Below are 24179 nucleotides of genomic sequence, written 5' to 3' on the forward strand. Positions count from 1 at the left end.
GAAAATGATGATCCATCTCAATTGTAAACAAAAGTAAATATGCATTAATAAGTAAGTTGTGCTCTTCTCAAGTATGAAGAAATGGTTAATTATCCACTCCTGTCAGGCTTGCAAAATGTCTTTGTCCTTTTTGTTTCTTGAATCTTTTGTTGCAACAAGTAGATAACAATATTAAATAGGTTATTTCTACATGTGAGCATAAGAACATTAAAAATAATAGCAGAGGTGAGCCAACTTTGTCATTCACTAAGATGATGGCTGATTCCAATCATGGCTTCAGCACCAGTTTCCCATTCTCTCCCCATATCCCTTGACTCCTTTGTAGTTCAAATACCTGTCAGTCTCCACATGCATTCAATGACTCTGCCTCCACAGTTCTCTGGGGTAGAAATTCCAAAGAGTCAAGACCTGGTTGGGGAAATTCCTCCTCTTCACCATCTTAAATGTGCAATGCTTATTATGAAACATTGCTCTCTAGTATGGATACCCCCATTAAGGGAAATATCCAATCAGCATCCACCCTGTAAATCTCCCTCTGAATCTTATACATTTCAATAAGATCAAATATCATTCTTTTAAACTGCAATGAGTATGTCAATCTCTTTTCAGATGTCAACCCTTTCATCTCAGGAATCAACTGGTGAACCTTCTCTGTACTGCCTCAATGCAAATACATCTTTCCTTAAATATGGAGACCAAATTGTATGCTGTACTTCAGGTATGGTCTCAACAGTACTCTGCAAAGTTGTATCAAAAATTTCCTACTTCTGTATTCCACCCCTGTTGCAGTAAACGCATTGGTAATTACTTGCATGCTAAACCTTTATGTTTCATGTACTGGGTCCCTTTTGTATTACAACATTTTTCTCCTACAGTGCTCCAACTTTAATGAGAGCAAAGAGCAGAGCTGTCAACTATAGTTTCAAATGTTCTGCTGCTATAAAGGACATTTTGAAAATAATTTCCATTTTTTAAGAGTTCTGATACCTGTGGAGGTATTAAGATCTTACAGTGTCTTTACATTGTTGATAGAACTCTATCAGAGTTCTCTTTTGTTGTTCAGGACAAGGTTTGAATCCAGCTCATATTTAAGAGACTTTCAATCTCATCTTTGTCATGTGACCTTTGCTTCTCAAATAGAAACAAGAAGTGCAAGGAATACCTAGGAGAATTTGCAGAGAAACAGGAAAACACCTCAGTGGTAATCTTCCACTAAATCTGGGGAAAATGGTGCAGATGTAGCAAGTCTTAAACATTTTCACTTTTATGAATGTAAATCATTGAGAAGAGACTGAAGATAAGCCAATTAGTCCAACATCAGTTGTCAAGTAAATGCTGGAGTCTATTATCAAGGAAGTGATAATGGAGTACTTAAAATACCATAGAATGAATAGGCAGATTTAACATAGGTCTATGGCATGGAGATTGTTTTTTGACTATATTTTATATTTATGAATAATTTTGATAAGATTGAAAAACCACATAACCAAGGTGACATCATAATAATTGTAAATGAAGCATATACGTATTTAAAGATATTAATATGTTAAAGGAATAAGCAAACAGGTAAATGAATTTCATTTCAGGCAAGTGTGAGGTCCTCCACTTTGTCCATAAAATCGAATAGATCAGAGTAGTTTCTAAATGGTCAAATGCTGGAAAATGTGGAGATCTGCAGCTGGTGGCGGGGAGAGGTGGTTGGAGGGGTCATGGTCCCAATGCAAGATAGTGCTGAACAGGGTATTTAACACTAAAAAGAAATGCTGAAACTACTCAACTGATGAGACAGCATTTGTGGGAAGAAAAGCAGAGTTAACTTTTTCCAGTCGATGATTTTGCATTAAAACCTTTCAGATTAATGGATTTTTATTAATCAAAGGCATTGAGTGATTGCAGGCAAAGAGGAATATGTGGGTCTTTAATCTTTTTAAACAGCAGAACAGGCTCAGGGAGCAAAATGGCTCAGTCAGCTTCCCATGATCCATAGACAGTCATCAACCAGGAACTAGTTTCTGTCAAACAATGAAAATGGATGTGTGTGTACTGCATTGTGATTACTGAAGTCCTTCTCTACATTGTAGAAGACAACAGATGACAGACTGAAGGAACAGGACTTATGTGAGCTGAGGAAAGGGGAACTTTGACAGGATAGCATGAATGTTAATGAGATTCACATTTGTCTGACAGCATGTTTGCTCAGGAAAATAAACAACATGGATTTGTTTGATGCTCATGGGAAGATATTTCTGGGCACTACAAAGGACTCTCCATCTATTGCTAAAAACGGGTTAGAAAGACTTGTGGATTTCTCCAGAGGGATTTGACCAAAAACAGCAAAGAAAGAAGAGGTTGGAAGACTGGTGCCATCAAGTGGGGTAACAGAAGTATGATGCAAAAGGAAGAGGAGTATTATGGTTGTGGAAGGAAGCACAGTTGGAAAAAAGGGTACCAACTGTGTAGGCCAAGACTTGACTGGTTGCTCCTGCAGAAATAGTTAGTTGCACCTGCATCTCATTTCTCTACCAACTATTCATATTGGAATGCACCTAAAAGTCACATCAAGTTTGTGAGGTGTGTATAGTGGGGCAAAAATGTAGCTATGCCCTCTATGTGGATACGTGGGAAATAATAGTCAGTGGTTCAGATTCAATCCAAAATGTTAATATTCTGAACTGAGATTATGGTCCCCATCTAAAGTGAAAATTGAGGCCAGTTGCCCATTCGTGGGTGAACAAAGATGCTTATAGCCTGATCCTAGTGGTGAATAATATACAAAAAGTGGTTTGCAATCTGGGAAAATCCAACAAAATATCATGAGTTTGAAAATGTGGATAAGGCCTTCAACTGGTCTGCAGTATCACCATACACAACACTAATGTGTATCTGACTTTAGTAGAGTGTTATCTCTAGTCCATCACATCAATTAATTGTGGAGTAGAGGGTAATGAGTTGGGCTTGTTTATTGGAACTAAGAGTATAGGAATGGAGACCAGTGTGAAGTGGCATCTGAACGTGAGCAAATATGGACCAAAGAGTTGAATTCCACAGGTGAGGCAAGAGCGATAGGCCTTGAGTTTAAGAACACATTTGACTGAGCATGGCATCGAGGAGCCCTGATCATTGTGAAGTCAGTTAAGAGGAAAATACTGGTTGGAATCATACTTGCACAAAAGATGATGGTTTTGGTTGCCAGACGTCAATCATTCCAGTACATCGACTCTTCAGTGAAGGCTGGCATCTGTAGAATATCACTGGAGAGCTCTTCAGGGCAGTGTCCCAGGCTCAACCATCCTCAGCTATTTTATAAATTACCAAAATTCCATCATAAGACCAGAAGTAGGGATGTTTACTGATAATTGTACAATGTTCAGTTCAATTCAATTCACAGTTCCCCATTGACTGAAGCCAGCCATGCCTGCATGCAGCAAGATCAAGATCATATTCAAGAATGGACTGCTAGACAGCAAGTAATATTCACACCAAAAGAGCCAGGCAATGATAATATCCAACAAGTAAGAGTAATCCTATCCTTGGCATTCAATCCATCACTATTGTTAATGTCCTGGAGGCTGCATATCCCTGAGAGAAGGGAGTCGCTTCCTTTCCTCTTCAAAGCCTTTGTAACAGTGACAAGGCAGAAGCAAAGAATATGATGGAATACTCTCCATTTTCCTGGATGAGTACAGTTCCAAGAAGCTCAAACCCAGCCTAGACAAAGTGGCCTGATTGACTAGCACTTCATCAACCATCTTAAACATTCATTCCCTCCATTACCACTGTACATTGGCTGCAGTTATTCACCCAGTTACTCTGACAGCATCTCCCAAACCTTCAATCTCCAGCACCGACAAGGGTAGCAGGTGAATGGAAGCACTGCCACCTATGGGTTCCTTTCCAATTTATACACCGTCTTGATTTGGAAATATATTCATTGTCACTGGATCCAAATCCTGGAACTTCCTGCACCAATAGCACTGTTGGAGTACCTTCACCAGAAGTATTACACCAGTACAAGAAAGTGGTTTATTACCATTTTTTTCCAAGGGCAGTTAGGAAATGGCAATAAATACTGGTCTTGCCAGCAACATCCAGATCTTGAAAATGAATAAAAAGCAATGGTGGTTGAAACAGAACAAAATGAATTCCCAGGAGGAGCAGCGATAAAACAGGCATCCAAGGCAATGGATAATTAACTACCTTGCACATGGGAGCAGCGCTCCGGTAAGGGTAATATTCTTGGACCAAGATCCAGATGAGATGCTGTAGCCCCAGTAGTGAATGGAAATGGAAAATAGGGAAAAAAGTATGATTTACCTTCTAACTTTAATTTTACAGATTTAATGAAGGTTCTCACTGCATCAAGGAGAGGAACATGTTTGTGGAAGAAATAAACACAAGGAGGTGCCGGGGGTATTTTCTATTAAATATCATGACCCAGCCAATCACCTCATCCACTTTCACACCTGACCCCCTCATTCCTTGATTATTTTTGAGTCCTAAAATCTTTTATTTTCTTTCTTAAATATACTCATTGACTGGCTATCCACTGCCCTCTCAGATCAAGAACTCCCATGATTCACAACCTCTTTGAGTTGAAAATCTACTCCTCATTTCTTATCTAAATGGCTTCCCCCTTTCTGCATAGACTATGCCTTCTCATCAGTGGATCAAGGGACAGGTGATGTGGGGAGAAGTGTCATTTGACGGGGTTGTCTGCAGTTGGGGGTCAGGGCTGTAGTCAGTCTGGAGTTTGGGATTGGGAAGAACAGTGGTGTGTGTGAGAGCAATGTGCTGTTGGATGGGGGAATGGCAGGGGGAATGGTTTAGTTGGGTGGTAGGAAAGGATTAGACTAAAAAGAGCACCAAATCTAGTTGTTTGTGGAGTGTCCTGTGACAATGTGAACTAAATTCTGCAGAGGCGGCATCACTTCTGATGTGAACCTTGTGTTGGGCACACGCAAGTAAGAATGACTCAAATTTCTGAAGTGAAAAAAAGCAATCTATAAATGGCTGTTGCCAGGTTTCACACGGAAGAGTCCATTTTCAATGGAGTAATGCTGAATTAAGTAGCACCCTGTAATTTAATTTCTCAAATCTACTATATTTTCTGAATAAAATTAATCACCTCGTGTTTCCCCATGTTAAGCTCCATCTTTTTGTCCACCTGCTTAATGTATTTAGATCCCTTTGCAGGTTCTTTACCATCTTCACATTTCTATCACATTGAATTTGTTCCTCAAATCATTAACATAATTTATAAAAATGGGTAATATTGAAGCTAAGGCAAAGAAAGAAGTATAACCAAATAGGAAGGCAAATTGCAAAATGAAATGAAAGAGTGTTACAAGGAATGGTAGCTTATTTTTCAGTGAATTTCATGAAAGTTGGAACATGTATCGGTAGTGTTTTTCTTCATTTAAGCCAACTTGGTGGGAGTGTTATGAATGTAGAAATGTTTCCTAACTCTATCTTGAAAGTACTGTCTCTAATATTTAGATCATGTATCATAGTCCTAGATACCCCTCACAGTGGAAGTCATTTTGCTCTTTCTTTCCCCTCAGTGCTCCTTATTAACTACAATAAAATCATCTCTTAACCTTCTAAATTCCAGGCGCTCTGTCCCTTTCATTTAATCCACGCAGTTTAGTTATCGATGTTGCTCTCCATCCTGGTTCAATGTATCGCTTCAAGGATGTGCTCCAATTTATTGGATTATGACTTAAATGCTGAGAAATTTGGAATTACTGAGGAGCAAAGTGATTTAGGAATTTAGGTGATATAGAAGTGGTTTAAGTAATATAGAAATTACAAACAGTAAAAGCTCATGAAACAAGAAGCAACGACAAACCTGATGCAGGGTTTCAAGCCGAAACACATCTGCAGTCTCTTGTGTCTCCAAGGCTAATGAAATATTTTTCTTTATTTCAAGATGACTGAATAGGAAGGTGTTATGCTATGGTGGCACAGAGTTTAGGTCAGATTCTGCTCAAGTACAGCTTATTTGACATTCTCGTGTTCTGAGTGGGGTTTATACAAAGCTTTCTGATTTGCTCACCAGCTTCAATTTCAAGCTTATTCTGAATTGGTTTATTTCAATTTCAGAACAATGAGAACTATAAGTAGTTGACCTTGGTGTCTCTATGCTCTAAAGTGGTTAGAGTAGCCAGGGTACAAGACTCGTGCTGACAATGGACCTGTAGAAAAGGCTGGTGAGGATACTTGTGTTTCCTGCTGTTAAATAGTGTATGATTCAAAGCTTCTGAATGTAAACAGGAGACATCTTTTAAACCATTAAAATGAAGAGTAAGCATTTCTGCTGTGCTATGTTAATGGTCAGAAAGGCTTCACATGGGCCTTTTCTGCATTTTTAACAAAAAACTCAATGAAATTCAATTAGAAAAAAACTGTAAGTTTTCAGTTCTTTAAATTGCACAAGCTTCTTGTACCACAGACTTTCTGTTGTGCTGTCAATATAATCTTTAGTAGATTGAGTCATACAAAGCATGTGCAATGAACAAAAGGTGGTTTAAGGTCTGGTGATACCATAATCCTATGCAACACTGACAGATCAAAATATCTCTTCAGACATTTACCAAAGGTTCAAATGCAGCTTTGCCCTTCTCTGGCCAGTTAAATTCTATGCACATAATGTGAATAACATATGGTTTCAATGGATGACCACTCCTTGTAACTATATGTAGTTATGAACAAGGGAGTTGTGAACATCCCTGAATATCAGTTGACAAAAATAGCAAACATATGAATAACACTTCATCCTTGTATGTTTACATTATTCTGCTGAAAGTTTGGGGATGTAAATGGGGACCATAATTAATACAAAGTTGTCTAATAAACAATTTCTCTGTAGCTGGAACTTAATTTTATAACAAGCTTTCACAGAAATACACTAGATCAATGCAGCAAATTGAATATGTAGTGATTTTTCATCCGTATTGCCTTCATATTCTTTGTGACAGTTTGGATTTACAATTCAAACCTCAGATGTCTCCCTAATTTTGTGTATAAAAGGCTCTGTTACTGTTTAATACCTTCTAAACGAATAGGGATTTCTTTCAAGGATTTTAAATAGGATTGTAATTAATTGATCTGAATTACCATTTAGATTCACAAAATATAAAAACATATCCTCACCTTGAATTGCAAGATTTAAAATTCAGAAGGTTCAAAAAATATTATTTCCTCTGTTTACATATCAAATGCATTTAAACCTAATTTTAATGCAAGAGCTATATCCATTTAACACAAAAAGTGCTTTGATCTTTGGTTATTCACTTCATTTACCACAAGCAGATATCCTGAAGCTTTGCACCTAGTGGCTTTGGCAAATGTGGCACTAAAGTGTAATGCTACCTTTCTTTCCTAAGTAATTTTCAGTGTAACTGATTAGTGCAGTTTTGTCACTGAAACATTACTGACAAGAATTCCCTTGATTACCTATGTCTCACAAAAGATATATCCCTCAAAAGCTCTGCCACTTATTCATGCCTTTATGTCCCCAGACACAAGAATGGGCCATCTGTATTTTCTCAATATGTGCAAACAGTAAGATGGCCTAGATTATCACTGAAGCAAATAACTACTCCACACACCCCAAATATTATCTCAGTTTCACTGAAATGAAGTAACAAGAGTTTGATAGCAACCTTGGTTGATTCTTTTGAAATCTGCATTAAAACTTGTTTAAGACTGAATCATCCGAAGTTCCCATACCTCAGCCCTTCCCGGTATTAAAAAGGGGTAAGCCTTCTTATTAGTGCACATACCCTAGCTCTGCATATTAATGAAACAAGAAGAGCAACAGGGATAAGAAGTTCTTGAAAGTAAGGAGTCACTGTAGAAGACAGCAGTACCCTCACTGATGTTAAATTTGGATGTAAGCCGAATCTTTTAATGTTCTATGTATTATGTACATAGTTTTAATGTTCTATGTTCTATGAATCTTCTATGTTCTATGTATTAAGGAATAAAATATAATTCTGGGAAATGAGCTCTGTAGAACATTGCAGTGCAAGTTCCCATCCACAAAAGCAACATAGAAACCATTGTAAATTTTTATGTAATTTCTACATAAGCATAATCCAGGAAATTTATGGCTATGGATCAGGATATTATGTCAGATATTGCCATGGTGAAACCCTCCTGCACTCACTGCTGATCTACAGGGTGGTGGTGTGTATGTTCTTGCCTTTGTCTGATCTGTCAGTGTTGACTTGCTGCTAAATGCAGTCAGAATCCAAAATGGTGAGGTGCCACGTGGCAGCAAGGCCTTGCATAGTGTAATGTTATTACATAAGGTAGATAGACAAGCTACATTCATGAAACAACTGAAAGAAACTAACAGGCAATTTAGTCATGCCCTTTGGCTTAGCTATCATACCTGTCAAGGGCTTTGAATGCTTTTAAATGGACCTGGCATTCGAAAACTATTAATGATCAAACAATTGATATTGGAAATGATTAGACATTAAATGGTTCTAATTGTTTTTAAATATTTTGAACTAAATTCCATTCAAAAATAAGTATCAGTGAATACTTGCAACAATGTTGTATGCAGGATTTACCAAGTTGGCAGTATGTGACTACTATTAGGAGTAGGAAGGAATATAATCAGATTTAGCAGCAGAGACAGTTCTAAGCTTTGGCCACCCTGTTGGGGTGGGAAGGGAGAGGAGAGATGATGGTTCTGCAATTTGTTAGCACTGGACAGATGGTGGAGCTTGTCAAAAACTGGTTAACATTTAGAGTAAAGGTTTTTCAGCATGAGGTTTTGATAAAAAGCCATCAGCATGGTTTAACAGAATTTTACAAGATTCACAATCCTTTGCGTAAACAAACTTCACCCATTTCAGTACAAAATGACTGTACTTACTTTTGGGGAATTCAGTTTCTGCCTAGCCTTGTCTATGTGATATAACTAGCCTACTGAATATCATTTCATCTTCTTGTTGGTTGTGCATGAAAGTTTCTCAATAAATAACTACAACGTAGAGTTGCACAATTGGGAGGATTGGAGCTCATTTGTGACTTCATTTTATCTTTATAAATCTAAAGCAATAACTTATCAGACATTGGTCAGCTTTGGAAGTACAGTGCCTTACCAAATATTAGATGTAAAAGCTAACCACTAGTCTGGCTGTGCTAAATAATGCATTAATTAGATTCTAAGGTTTTATCTGGTGTCAGGGAAGCTGGTGTGGGGCATCACTGGGTCATCATTTCAGCAAGGCGTTTGATAAGGTACCCCATGCGAGGCTTATGGAGAAGGTGAGATGACATGGGATCCAAGGGGACATTGCAGTGTGGATCCAGAATTGGCTGGCCCACAGAAGGCAAAGAGTGGTCGTTGAGGGGTTGTATTCTGAGTGGAGGTCGGTGACCAGTGGTGTACCTCAGGGACCCTTACTATTTGTGATTTTTATAAATGACCTGGATGAGGAAGTGGAGGGGTGGGTTAGTAAGTTTGTGGATGACACGAAGGTTGGGGGGTGTTGTAGATAGTTTGGAGGGCTGTCAGAGGTTACAGAGGGATATAGATAGGATGCAAAGTTGGGCTGAGAAGTGGCAGATGCAGTTCAACCCAGATAAGTGTGAAGTGGTTCATTTTGGTAGGTCAAATATGTTGGCAGAATATAGTCTTAATGGTAGGACTCTTGGCAGTGTGGAGGATCAGAGGGATCTTGGGGTCCGAGTCCATAGGACGCTCAAAAGTGGCGGCGCAGGTTGACTCTGTGGTTATGAAGGCATATGGTGTATTGTCCTTCATCAATCGGGGAATTGAATTTAGGAGCCATGAGGTATTGTTGCAGCTACATAGGTCCCTGGTCAGACCCCACTTGGAATACTGTGCTCAGTTCTGGTCACCTCACTACAGGAAAGATGTGGAAGCCCATAGAGAGGGTGCAGAGGTGATTTACAAGGATGCTGCCTGGGATGCAGAGCTTGCCTTATGAATGCAGGTTGAGGGAACTCAGCCTTTTCTCCTTGGAGAGATGGAGGATGAGGGGGGACCTGATAGAGGTGTATAAGATGATGAGACGTATTGATAGGGTAGATAGTCAGAGGCTTTTCCCCAGGGCTGAATTGGTGGCCACAAGAGGACATAGGTTTAAGGTGCTGGGGAGTAGATATAGAGGAGATGTCAGGGGTAAGTTTTTTACTCAGAGACTGGTGAGTGCGTGGAATGGGCTGCCAGAAATGGTGGTGGAGCTGAGTAAAATAGAGGGCTATGGGTAAGCCTAGGTGCCAGAAATGGTATATGGAGCTGAGTAAAATAGAGGGCTATGGGTAAGCCTAGGGACAATGTTTGGCATAGCTTTGTAGGCCGAAGGGCCTGAATTGTGCTGTAATTTTTCCATGTTCTATCACTTCCTGATACAATTTGTCAACGAGACTCACCACAGGGAACACAAACTTAGAAATCTATTCTAAATGCATGGCTGAAGTGTAATAGATGTTCTCATCAGCACCCACTTGGTAGCTTGACAGGATCCATCTCTTAACACCTGAGGCCCATTGCGCACATCAGATGGCTGGACAAGGGCAGGACCTGTCAGATTCTTGAGTTTGCCAGTTGCAGTGACTTTGAGTTCATGCTGATTACAAGGACATGAATGGTGGTCAGGACATGCAGACTATATTAAGAATAGACCGCTAAACAAAGGATTCCATGGAGTAAGTTGAAGTAGCAGAATTGGAAGGAGAATGAACAATGAGAGAAATACAAGGATACTCCGGAACACAACTAAACTACATTTTAAAATCTCCAGGTTGAAATTCTGGTAGATCTAATATGGCAACATAATTAGGATGCAGGCATCACTTTTACCTTTTCTTCCAATGTTTGTGTTGTTTTAAAATAGTATATAATTTTTAAGTTTGTGAGTGTAATTCATTCTGTCCCACAATTGTTTGCATTCTGTTGGTGATTGATTAATATTCATCACTTGTGCACTAATCCACCCAGAGAGGGGGAAGAATTCTACAACAGCTTGCTTTTACATCGTGCCATTAATCAGAAAACTAGACTAAACTCCAGGATCACTACTAGACAAAATTCCACACTGAGCCACTTGGTGTTATCCGTACAGGGAATGGAAAACATGAAGTAGATGGTTTTAAGGACAAAATAGGAAAAGGTGGAGAATGGGGGAATTGCAGAGCCTAACCCAGACAAGTTCCATACAACAATAAATTGATGAAATGTGGGAATGCACAAGAGATCCATAATCGGACAGACACAGAGATCCCTGGTTGTAAACTCAGGAGATTACAACAACAGGGAAATGCCAAGCCATTTAGGGACTTGAACACAAGAACTCGAATTTTAAAATTAACTGTGAGCTAGGTAAGCTAGCAGACATATGTTGTGTGAATGGGACTTATTAGGAATTAGGACATGAACACAGTTTTTAAAAAAATTTTTTAAAAGTTTTATTTACAGCGTGGTAACAGGCCCTTCCGGCCCAACGAGTCCACGCTACCCATTTTAAACCCCCATGTTAACCTACCCGTACGTCTTTGGAATGTGGGAGGAAACAGAAGCACCCAGAGGAAACCCACGCAGACACGGGAGAACATACAACTTCTCTGGGTTTACAGTTGACACAATGAGGTTGGTCTGATAGGTGTGTGTTACTTGGTTAGGTCTGGAGGTAACAAAGGAACAGATGAGCATTTCAGCAACATTTGAATGAAAAGCAAAAATCTGCAGATGACAGAAATCTGAAATACAAACAAAATTCTGGGAATACTGTATTGGTCAGGCTGCATCTGTAGAGAGAGAAACAAAGTTAATGCTTCATTTTGATGACCTTTCATCAAAACTGGCCAATTCTGAGAAAAATTGGAAAGGCTGGTTTTCTGAAATTGTTGAATTCAATGTTGAGCCCTGAGGTGAGATGCTGGCCCTCAACTTTACAATGGACATTATTGGAACAGTACAATAGGCCAGAGATCAGAAAGGTAAGAGTGGCAGTAAAATAGAGAGTTGAACTGACAGACGACTAGAAGCTCAGGGTGACACTGCAGACTACAGTTGCTTGTTATTTTAATTCTCTATTCTACTCACTCTGACCTCTCTGTGTTTGGCCTCTTACACTGTTCTAACAAATGCTCAATAAACAGCACTTCTTCATCTAACGAGACACGTGACGGCCCTCAGGACTCCATTTCTGAAAAACTTCAGATAAACAGCCTTTCCAGTTAATACTTGAACAGGCCAGGTCTGACAGAAGGCCCTCACCTGAAACTCTAACTCAGTTTTTTGCCTCCACCGATGTTGCCTGACCTGTTGAACTTTTCCAGCATTCTCTTCAGATTTACAGCAACTGCAATGTTTTACATTCCACAATTCCAGCATTTTTTTTTTGCATCTCTCTGTTTTCATTCTTCTCCCTCCAATTACCCCTTATCTGGGCAGATTAGCTGTGATTAATAAGCCTTCACCACTCTCCATCAGCCACCACCATTTTTTGTGTCATTAACTCTCTTGGCCTCTTGTCCATCACAGACTTTCCCTTTGTTCCCTTCATCCTTCCCCTTCTCTGCAACTTAAAGCTACTTTTGTCTGTAACTTTTCCAGGTTTTGATGAAAAGTCATCAACCTGAAATGCTAATTCTGTTTTTCTCTCCACAGATGCTGCGTGATCTGCTTAGTATTTCCAGCACTCTGTTTTAATTTCAGCAACATTGGAGCTATGGCAAGGGTAATGAGCTCTAAACAACCTCAAGAACCTTTGAGTTTTTGACCTTTGACCAGTGAAATCTTAAGTTTGAACCTTACTCTTAACAAGTGCCGAGCTAAATGGTTTACTGTGTCTTCCTAGCCACAGACTTGGTGAATTCAAGCAAATCTTTTCTGGATCGCATTGAAAATGTGAGATCTGTGAATCATGAGTCGCCATCTCTGGAATAGGTTTTTGCATACTACAAAAGCACCTTTGAGGTATAGCAATTATAACTGGTTTAAGCAACAAAGGATTAGACAGGAAGAGCTAAAGTTCTCACTTCTAGCCTCAGTTCGAGTAATTCCTGTTATTCATTTCAACATGTTTTCGTGCAGGAACCAGTAACAAGATCAGATTTGGCTTTGCATATTCAACCAATACTCAGCCTCTGAGCTCAGAATACATAACGGCCATCTGTATGAGAAATTACAAGTGACAATGAACTGCATCCCCAATTGAGAAAGAGCAACAACAGTACCCAACACCTAAAATATTGAACTGGTAAGTTGTGAGGATAGCCACTAGAGGACAGTGTGGGCACATTTAGAAAATAAGAATGTAAGAGCATAAGAACAAGTAGGTGTAGTCCATACAGCTCCTCAAGCCTGCTAACACCATTCAGTATAATCATGGCTATCTACTCCACATTTTTGCCCAGCCTCCATAACTATTGAACCTATGTCCAAAGATCTACATATTCAACGACTCTGCCTCCCTGGTTCTTTGGGTGGAGAACTCCAAAGATTCATGACTTTTTAAAGAGATGAAGTTCCTCCTTGGCTATATCATAAATAGGCAATCCCTTTTTTTCTGTAGCTGTTCTCAAACCCAAATCTGACATGGGGAATATCCTCTCAGCATTCCCCTGATAAATCCCTGTCTGAATATTACCTTTCAATAAGATTGCCTTTCATTATGGTGAACTACAATAAGTATATACCCAACCTGCTCGATAGTTCCTTGTATGACAACACTTTATCCCAAGATTTCACCCAATCAACTATCTCTAAAATGCTTCCAAAGTAAGTATGTCCCACATTAAATAGGGAGACTAAAAGTGTACTTGGTCCTCCAGGTGTCCACATACCAGTGGCCTGTGCAGTGGTAGCAAGATTTCTGTTATGGTTAAAAAGGCACTCAGAACCTTGAGCCACAGGTGAAACAGACCATTATTCAGCACAAGAAAATGTGCAGTGGAGATCAGTTGGAAGAATCTACCCCCAAATCATCAGGTTTTATACTTTTAGCTGCAATATTAATATGTAACAGATCATTGACAGTCTATTAGATTTTTGTGAGACCAGGTAGCCATCTGGGACCTCCTATGCATAAGTTTGAGAGGGAGGACATTTTTCTTCCTTCCTGCCAAATACCTTCACTCTAAAATATCTGGACCTTTCATCTATTGTATCCCTGTATTGATGTCAGTAGTCAATCACTGGTACATTTCACCCCACCTCACCCCACCCCACTGTATACTGATCTCCTTATCCAATTCTCATCAGTGTGTCATGATTGTCTTAAGACAAAGGGCTACATAGCATTTGCTCTGTCCCAACTTCCAACAAGTTTCCTCATATATAATGAGGAACCAATCATTGCCTTGCATAAATATGGTGATCAGTTTCCAAGCCACTTATGTCAAGTGGTTGCTCACTGTGTGTGATATTGCAGCTGCTGTTTAATAGAGAGCGGTCTGTTTTAACAGAGCGGACTTTATTTACACAGCTGTACCTTGTGATTACAAAACTGATCACTGCTTTTAAGTAACACCACATTAAAAGTAGTTTCAAGGTGGTTCTTGCTTCTATCAATGGTCCCTATAATAATTATATACACTCCGACTATGGTTCTCCACTCTCTAATAACTTCCTGACATTAATATTCCATCCAGCTTCCAATAATGACCAACGTTCCAGTTGTTCCTAATTACTTGCTGTACCTCCATGTATTCCAGGTTTGGCGGATCTCGCCGTACAGTCACATACTGTAGTCTCTCTATTTAACTAGTATTCTGTTTTTGCATTCTTTCTAGCAAAGTGGATAACTTCACCTATGTCTGCATTATAATCCATCTGTCAATTTTTCCCACACACTAAACCAACAGATGCCTTTTCAGGCTCTTTTTGTCCTTCAAATAACACTCTTTCCCATTCACATAATCATATTTCTGACAACGTAGAAAGAAGCCACTCACCCCATAAACTGGCTCTCAGATCAATCTCCAATCCCATCACTCCCATTCCCTCGCTTAGTTCCTGGTAATCTGTTCTCTCTCACATGCACATCAGCCACCTATAGTTGGGGTAACCTACTAGTCAGCATGTCTTTGGAATATGGAAGGAAACTGGAGCACTGGGGAAACCCATGCAGTCACAGAGAGAATGTGCAAACTCCACGCAGACAACACCAGAGGTCAAGATTAAACCCAGGCCCCTAGAGATGTGTGAGGCAATAACTATGTGCTTCTGTCTCATGCAGTAACCCTTTGTTTTTGATTGCCCTTTGAAAATCCAAATACATTTCATCTACAACTTCCTCTAAATCCACCTTGCTCATTACTTTCTCAAAGACTTAAAATAAGTTTTCAGACATGTTTTCCCTGTCAGAAAACTAATTTGACTCTGCTTAATTGTATCACAATTTTCGAACTGTCCTTTTGCAAGTTCCTGTACAACAGATTGCAGCGTTTTCTCAGAGACATTTTCGGGCCAACTGGTTTATAATTTTCTGCTTTCTGCCTCCCTCCTTCCATGAATAACAGCATTATGTTAGTGGTTTTCCAATCAGCTGGGACTTTCCAGGAATTAGGGAATTTTGCAAAATCACAAACCAATGCAACCATCGTCTCTGCCTCCATTTCTTTTAAGATCCTATGTAACAGACAATCGAATTCAGGGTACTTAGCCTTTGGCCCCTCTATTTATCTAGAGCTTTTTCTTTATACTTAAGTTCCTTTGTCCCATTTCCCCCCCAATCTGAAATACAAATGTTCCCTTAAATTGATTAGCTACTATTTTACCTTTATATTTTCCTATCTTCACTTAGGGCAAAGTCTGCCTCCTGCCTATGCAATTACCAAGTTTAAGCCATTAGTTTCAGAAAACAATCTCACATTCTCAAACTGTAAAATTCTATCATGTTTTGATCACTCAATTTACTTGATCAGATCTGAAATAACTTGTGTCCTGGTTGGTTCAACAACTAATTTTTCTAAGAAACTGACCCGAGAGCACTCAGATGAATTCATCATCAAGACTACTTTTGCTAATTTGTTTTGACAAATCTATATGCAGTTTAAAGTACCCCAGAATATTATTTCCTAGCCTTTCTTAAATGATACACTTTACTGGCATGCAACTGCCTGTGCTTTCTAAAATTAGATTAAACACAGGGAAAATTATTTAAACTGTAGCATTATAAAGAAGGTAGAATATCAGATGTGTATGTTCCCAAATGGATGGAAGGCTAAGCAGCATTGTTTCAAGACCTTAATTGCAGCATTTGGTTAAAAGGAAACTATTGAAGAACTAACACAAAACTGGGTTGGGAATGTTGAGCTATAAAAAGGGCTAAGCTCATCCCTCTTCTTGGAAAGAACAGCTGAAATGAAATGTGAAAGTGGGCTGTCATTTTCAAGATGTGCTTTACAGAGCTGTTCTCCAGCTTCTTTCAATTTTTTGAGGGATGCATTTGTGTGCACACAGGGCAATGTAAGAGCACATCTAACAACATAGACCTTTTTTTTTTCCTGATCTGCAAACAATAATACCTATTCAGATAAAGAAATCAAAATTGGACCCTGATGCTGACACCAGTACCACCTAATCACATCAAAGCAACACCTTTATCCAACTTTAGGCTTTCCAAGTGGCTGGTGAAGCTTTTGAGCTGGTTCTGCTGAAATACTGCGGTTCCCTAGATATAGATCCTTCTCGTGTTTAACTGGGTGGGGAAGGGAACAGCCCAGGAATGCATTTCAAAGCATTGATAGCTGAGGGGGATGTGCTTAGAAATAGAGAAAATCTGTTCAACGCAATGCTTTCTCTTTTTTGACTGAGGACTGTGGGTGTCTTTTCAATCTTGTAGCAATAGGGCCAACATCCCTTCAAAGTGCAGACATAGAGACTGCAGATGCTGGAATCTGCAGCATAAAACAAACTGTTGAAGGAACTCAATGGATCAGGTAGCATCTGTAGAAGGAAATGGACAGTCAGGATTTTGGGTCAAAGTCATTCACCTGGACTGAAAGGTAGAAGGAAGATAGCCAGTATGAAGAGGTGAAGGGAAGAGGGGAGCAAGAGCTGCCAAGTGATATGTGGATTCAAGTGAGGAGGGATGATAGGCAGATGGAGTGGAAATAGCGACAGAGGCTGGGAGGTGATAGGTGGAGGCAACAGATGGCTGCAGATGATGGAGTCTGATAGGAAAGGAAATGGAGCATGGAACCAAATAAGGGAGGTGGTGTAGGCAGATGGGAACAGTGAAGGAAGGGGACCCAGTGGGAGGAGTATGTGGGTAATGGGCAGATGGAGTGGGTGGAGGAGGGGAAAGAAACAAGGTGATAGGGGCTGGGGTGGGGTGTGTGTGGACTGGGTGTAGGAGGAATTGGGTAGACCAGGAGGAAAGAGAAAAAGGACAGAGGGGGAGCAGTTTACCTGAGATTGGAGAGTTCCGTGTTCGAGTTGTTGGGTTGTAGACTACCCTGGTGGAATATGAGGTGCTGTTCCTCTAGTTTGCATTTAGCCTTACCCTGGCAGTGGAGGAAGCCGAAGGCAGACATGTCACTGTGGGGATGTGGAGGGGAATTAAAAATGGTTAACAATCAGGAGCTCCAGATGGCCGTGGCAGACAGAGCACAGGTGCTCGGCAAAGTGGTTGCCTAGTCTGTGCTTGGTCTCACCAATGCAGAGGAGACTAACAAACTGATTGGTTAGGTAAATCAGAGACTTCAATCCCTTCCTTAACATTATGAGCACTCTGGCAAAGCAATGCCTTAAAATGTAATAGTTTCCAAAAATTCTCTTGTCTCTGAGGCTGTCTCTTAGGATCAACAATGAGATGAGATATCTTTATTAGTCACATGTGCATCGAAACACAAGTGAAATGCATCTTTTGCGTAGAATGTTCTGGGGGAAGCCCACAAATGTCGCCACGCTTCCAGCGCCAACATAGCATGCCCACAACTTCCTAACCCATACGTCTTTGGAATGTGGGAGGAAACCGGAGCACCCGGAGGAAACCCACGCAGACATGTGGAGAACGTACAAACTCCTCACAGACAGTGGCCAGAATTGAACCTGGGTCACTGGTGCTGTAACAGTGTTATGCTAACTGCTACACTACTGAGCCTGCCCCTACATTACAGAGTTATATCCACTCCAGTTCTGTGGGTTCAGAGGTGGTGGATGAGGACCTACAAGTTGGGCAGAAGGAGCTTGATGGGCAGTGGATAATTAGGAGGTAGTGTGATGCTTCTGTTATTTTTGCTGAGTTTCTGTGTGCTTCCAACAAATGAACCCAAGCTTCGCAATTCCATCCTGAATGCTGCCTCTCCATTTTGAGCGTTCATGGACCATGGAAACCATGGGTCGAGGGGAATATTACACTTTTTCAGAGAGGCTTTTAATTTGGGTCTTAATGCTGGAGTTGTTGACCTGGGAGAGGACACTGATGTTGGTTTACTTAGACTGGAGGATTTTGCAGAAAGGATGTTGGAGATCTCTCTCCAATACATTCAGGTGTCTGCTGCAGGTAGCCTATGTCTCTGAAGTGTACCAAAGCACAGAGATCACTGCTGCCCAGTAAACCAGTAGAGATCCACCCCATGATTTGAGGAGTAGCTCTTCAACTAATGGGAGGAGGTAGTTGAGGAGGATCCCAGCACTGACTTTCCTAGGGGCAGATGGTAGTGAGATCCCTCTGTAGTTATTGCTATCAGATTTGTCTCCTTTCTTGAAGGTGGTCACCATTATGAAATCTCAGGCATTCCCCAGCATGTCCACCTCTTCCCAGACCTGGGAGATGAGGTTGTGACTGAATTTCCTTTCTGCCAAGTTTCAGAAATCCAGTAGGGATATTGTCTGCTCCTGAGGCAGTGTTGTTTTTCAGTAGACATATGAGCTTCCTTGACATTTTGTTTATGTGGGTATGGCTGGGATTAGACCAGAGAGTTTGGTGTGGAATGTATTCATGGACAGACTCTCAAATGAAGAGTTCTTCAAAGTGTTCCTTCCAGTGTGTTTTACAGTGGCATGCAAAAGTTTGGGCACCCCTGGTCAAAATTTCTGTTACTGTGAATAGCTAAGCGAGTGAAAGATGACCTGATTTCCAAAAGGCATAAAGTTAAAGATGACACATTTCTTTAATATTTTAAGCAAGATTACTTTTTTATTTCCATCTTTTACAGTTTCAAAATAACAAAAAAGGAAAAGGGCCAGAAGCAAAAGTTTGGGCACCCTGCATGGTCAGCACTTAGTAACACCCCCTATGGAAAGTATCACAGCTTGTAAACGCTTTCTGTAGCCAGCTAAGAGTCTTTCAATTCTTGTTTGGGGGATTTTCACCCTTCTACCCACTTGTTTTAGAACATAGAATAGTGTAACACAGGAACATGCCCTTTGGCCCACAACATTGTGCCAAAATAAATAAATTAGGAATTAATGCCTAACTAAACTAATCCCTCCATTCTCTGCACATTCATGTGCCTGTCTGAGAGCCTTTTAAATGCCTCTATCATATTTGCCTCTGCTACCACTCCTGGCAGAACATTCCAGGCACCCACCACTCTCTGTGTAAAAAAAACAAAATACCTGCCCCACATAGATAGACAGCCGGTATCTTTCTCCCAGGGTCAAAATGCCTAATACTAGAGGGCATGCATTTAAGGTGAAAGAGGGTAAGTTCAAAGGAGATGTGTGGGGCAGGTTTTTTTTTATACAGAGAGTGGTGGTTGCCTGGACGAATCAAAGATTAGTGCTGTTATAGAGTCATACAGCAGAGAAATATCTGCAACTGATCTATATCCCGCTGTATCCTTTGGCAATCTTTTACACTCTCCACAACACCACTAATCTTTGATTCGTCTGCGAACTCACTAACCCACTCATCTACATTTTCATCCAGGTCATTTATATACATCACAAACAGCAGAGGTCCCAGTATGAAACCCTGCGGAACACTACTAGTCACAGACCTCCAGCCAGAATAAGTCCCATTGACCACTACCCAATTCTGAATCCAAACGGCCAAGTCACTGTGGATTCTGTGCCTCTTAAGCTTCTGGATGAGGCTGTGGGCTGAGGCCTTCAGGTGCCTGGAGCTGTTTCTTTTCCCTTGAGGTGCGCTGGAGCTTCTGATCCAGGAATGCTGTGTGTGTTTTGGATAACTAGCTTCAGGAACTCCAACCAGTCCTTGTCTTTACTGGTGGATAAGCCAAGATGGTAATATGGTGAACTTCAGGGAAGTCCAAACACAATGGACATTCAGTGTATCTTGTTGGTTAGGAGTTAACAGGTTGTCTATGAGGTGCTGTCTTACAAGGCTATGTCTTACAGTGATTTTCTTGTTGCAATGGTTCTGTTCTACCTGGCTGATAGAGATACCAGCCTGTTAGGTAGTGGTCAGTCCAGCGATCATTGGTACCTATAATGATGAAGGTAATGCAGACATCCATGCAGTCTCTCACCAGGGCAAGTGCAGTCATGATCATAGCGGTCTGGTTCGGCATTGCAGCGATCCTGAGGATCATGAGATGTTCACCTCTCCTACAGGGGGAGTGGTCGAGATGCCTGGCCAGCTTATTCTTGATGGCAAAGCTCATCCCAAGCGGACAGTATCCCTTCACTGGTATGCTTTTCCAAGAGAAGGTGTAGCTCATACTGAGTTCTTGGAGCAGGCCGATGCTGCCTGTCTTGTCTCACTCAGGGTGGCAACGTCAGTGTCAAAGCATCTGAGTTCCTGAGCTATGATCGGGGATTGATGTTCAGGTCTGCCCTGTAGGGGCTGTCTGTGAGGTTCCTTTTCTAGCTTGTGAACTTTATCTTGAGATGTGGTCAGTGCCTGTTTGTGATTTCTTTTAACATGGGATAACCCATTGAGCAAAATATCCATTTGATTGTGTGTGCTTGCAGAGGTTTCGGCAGAAGGCACAGGGCTGGGAGTGCATGAGAGCTCCCCTGAACCCAGGCTGCTGCAGTCAACCACCCTGCAACCCAGCCCAGCAGTGCACAAGGGCTGGGTGGCTTCATGGATGGGAGCAGGGGGTGACGTGGGCAGGACATGGGGGTGAGGTAAGATGTGAGGTGGGAAGAGAGAAGGTATAAAGAGAGCAGAAGGCTGATGAAAGGGAAGGGGAGGGAAGACATGGTGCAGGGAAAGAGGTGGAGGGGGCAAGTAGCAAGATGTAAGAGAAAAGGAGGGGATTCAGGGGTTGGAAGGAATGCTTCAGGGGATGGGGGGGCTGGGGACACTGAAGGAGGAGATTCAGGGACCTCATGGGTGAGGAGATGTGGGGAATGAGTGAAGGGTGAATGCAAAGAGGCAATGGTTGTTAAGGGCACTTGTGCCCAAGCCCACCTCTGTGTGCGTGCATGTGTGTGCACGCACATGTACATACATGCTAACAAGCACCCATATGTGTATCCACCTGTTTTCAACTTGGATCCCTTGTCCCTGGATCAAGACCTCACTCTGCCAGATCTGTATGGTATTTGGTGTGCAAGAATCCTCTCTCATTTTGTAAGGAACCACAGTTGCAAATGCGAAAGCAATATAATCAATCAACATATTATCACACTGATCACTTCAGAATGAGCAGGTTCAGTGTTTGAGGTGAGTTTCCTCCCTTCCTTTTAGATCAGGTACTCTGTCCAGGAATGGGCTGTTGGATTCACTGTATTGGATTTCAAAACTTTAAGAATAACAAGACTTCATCTCTTATCATTCCTCTGTACTAAAGATAAAATAGTTTTCATTGTAAGTTAATGTTGGTGATATAAACTGACAATACTGCTGTGCAAGGCAAGAGAATAATTTCAATAGGGCTATCAGATTTCCTTGGGCAAGTCTTTAAGTTGTGCAACCACAGACTTACTGCTCCTCTCACAATAACAATTTTTTATGCGATAGAACAGCAGAGTTCTACTTATATTTCAGTGCCTTCAAGAAAAAAAGTAGTTTGCATAGCCTCAGACTGTCTAGGGAAGTAATGGAGCTATGAAGAAAACTGAAGCTGTTTTTTAGTTTGCTGGTATTGATGTACTGCTGAGAAGGAAGTGTAAAACCCATTTTGAAGATCAGTGCACCTGCCCACTCACTGGATGCATTAAAAACAAGCTCTTTTCACAAAGAAATCCAATTAAAGACATTCAGACCTCCTGGCTGACTTTGTACTTCTGTGTGTGTAAAAATGCAAATCTTCATTGTTAATTATTCTAAATTGGCTCCTTTTATTAGTAAATGAAAAAATACTCATTCTTTCTAATGTAACAAAGGTGTCTTCATTTTTGATATGGTTTTCAGATGCTTTAATTTGTACAATGCCCTTAAAGTAAAACTAGTAGAAAAACCTTTGAAATTATTTAAAAAAAGACTTGTTTTTATGTTATGTGTTTTACAACCTCAATGTTTTCCAAAGTGCTTCACAGTAAATGAAGTACTTTAAAATGTAATCTCTGTTGTAATGTCGGAAAGTCTAGACTGAACACGCTTTCTCCTTGTAGGTGACTGAGTAAGTGTACATTTTTGGCTCAAGCTGCTTTGGCTAATTAAAATGGTAAATACTTTTATAGTCATCTTATTTCACTATTGACTTGATAAAGAATCATTGGATGAGTGTCAACAAAATAAATAAATGGCATTCTTTGTCCATGCTTCATGTGGTTGTATATGATGAATTATATTTTACATGATACAGGGCAGAAACACATTTTTTCAAAGGTTTTCCACCAGAATTTTTAAAAAATGAATAGAATTTTACAGGGGAAATGTTTCAGGTTGCCAGTAACTTGATCATCTATTCAGAGCATTTAGCCTTTGAAATGGCACAGAAGCTGACATGAAATTTTTAATCATCCTATATTTTCAGTTGAGGTAACACAGCAATAAATGGTCATGGTAAGATCCAGAAAATGGATAATTATATAAGTGGCCATCAATGTTAGTTCCTGTGGCATTTTCTAATGTTTGAAATATTTTCTGTTACATTGGTGTAATTAATGGTTGACCCGTAAACTTGAGGCTGATATGTTTCACCTGTGTGGTTTAAATGATTGAAGCACTCAGAATACAAGACAGTAATGAAACATTATGATTATCCATTAAACAATGTGACTTTTTATCAATGATTCATGGATCACCTTGCAGAAAGCTAAGTAGCATCCTCTGGAATCAGAACTGGATAATACGGAGTGGACGGAGGGCCTGTTTCTGTGCTGTATAACTCTGTGAATCTATGAATCCATGTTAACAAAAGACAGCAAATGCAACGCTTATGTAAGGAAAACAAATGACTACTGTAACACAGGAGCACAGTTTGAGATTGAAAATCCTCAGAACTGTGGAGCTCCACTCAGGAGACTGGATTGATGCTATAATACATTTGTTGCTATGTGTGAAATGGAAATAGAAAAAATAGCTCCAGGTGAAGATGAGATAAAAATAGTTGGCAATGAAATAAAGTTTGAGTAAACCACCTAACATTCCAAATTGTCTGAAAATAACATGCTGTTAACTTTTTAAAATGATTATTACCTTTGAAATCCTAAGCTAGATATTTAGGAACAAGAGTAGATAACTCATCTAACCTAGCATCAGCAACCTTTTTGGAGAATGTGTTTCAAATTTCCATGACCTGTGAAGTGCCTTCTGACATTATTCCTCAATGGCCTTGCTTGGGGTTTCCACGAGAAGTCCCAAGTGGGTGGCACAATGATGCAGCTGGTAGATCTGCTGTGTCACAATGCCAGAGACCTTGAGGTGCTGTTTGCATATTCTCCCTGTGACTGCATGGGTTTCCTCTAGGTGTTCCAGTTTTCTCCTCATCCCAAAGACATGGTTAATTGACCACTGTAAATTTGTAGATAAGTGGTAGAATCTGAAGGGAGTTGTTGAGAATGTGGGGAGAATAAAACAGTGGGATTAATAGAGGATTAGTGTAAGTGAGTGGTTATGGTCAGCACAGACTCGGTGGCTTTAAGAGCCTCGTATGACTGTAAGAAGTAGTTACTTTCTAGCTACCTTAAGGTATAAAATACTTCAATTTGCTTAAAAGAATCTTGATCTTCTTTATTCATGAGTTTACTAATCTTGTCAAGGCAATCTGCTGATCCATATCCTGACTTTTTGCCATTAAAAGATGCTCTAATATTTCCATATTAGGTCAAAAGTGGATGATTTTGAACTCTCTCATATTAAACTCCACTTGTCACACTT

The sequence above is a fragment of the Pristis pectinata genome, chromosome 11, assembly GCF_009764475.1.
Source record: "Pristis pectinata isolate sPriPec2 chromosome 11, sPriPec2.1.pri, whole genome shotgun sequence".
Classification (NCBI taxonomy): domain Eukaryota; kingdom Metazoa; phylum Chordata; class Chondrichthyes; order Rhinopristiformes; family Pristidae; genus Pristis; species Pristis pectinata.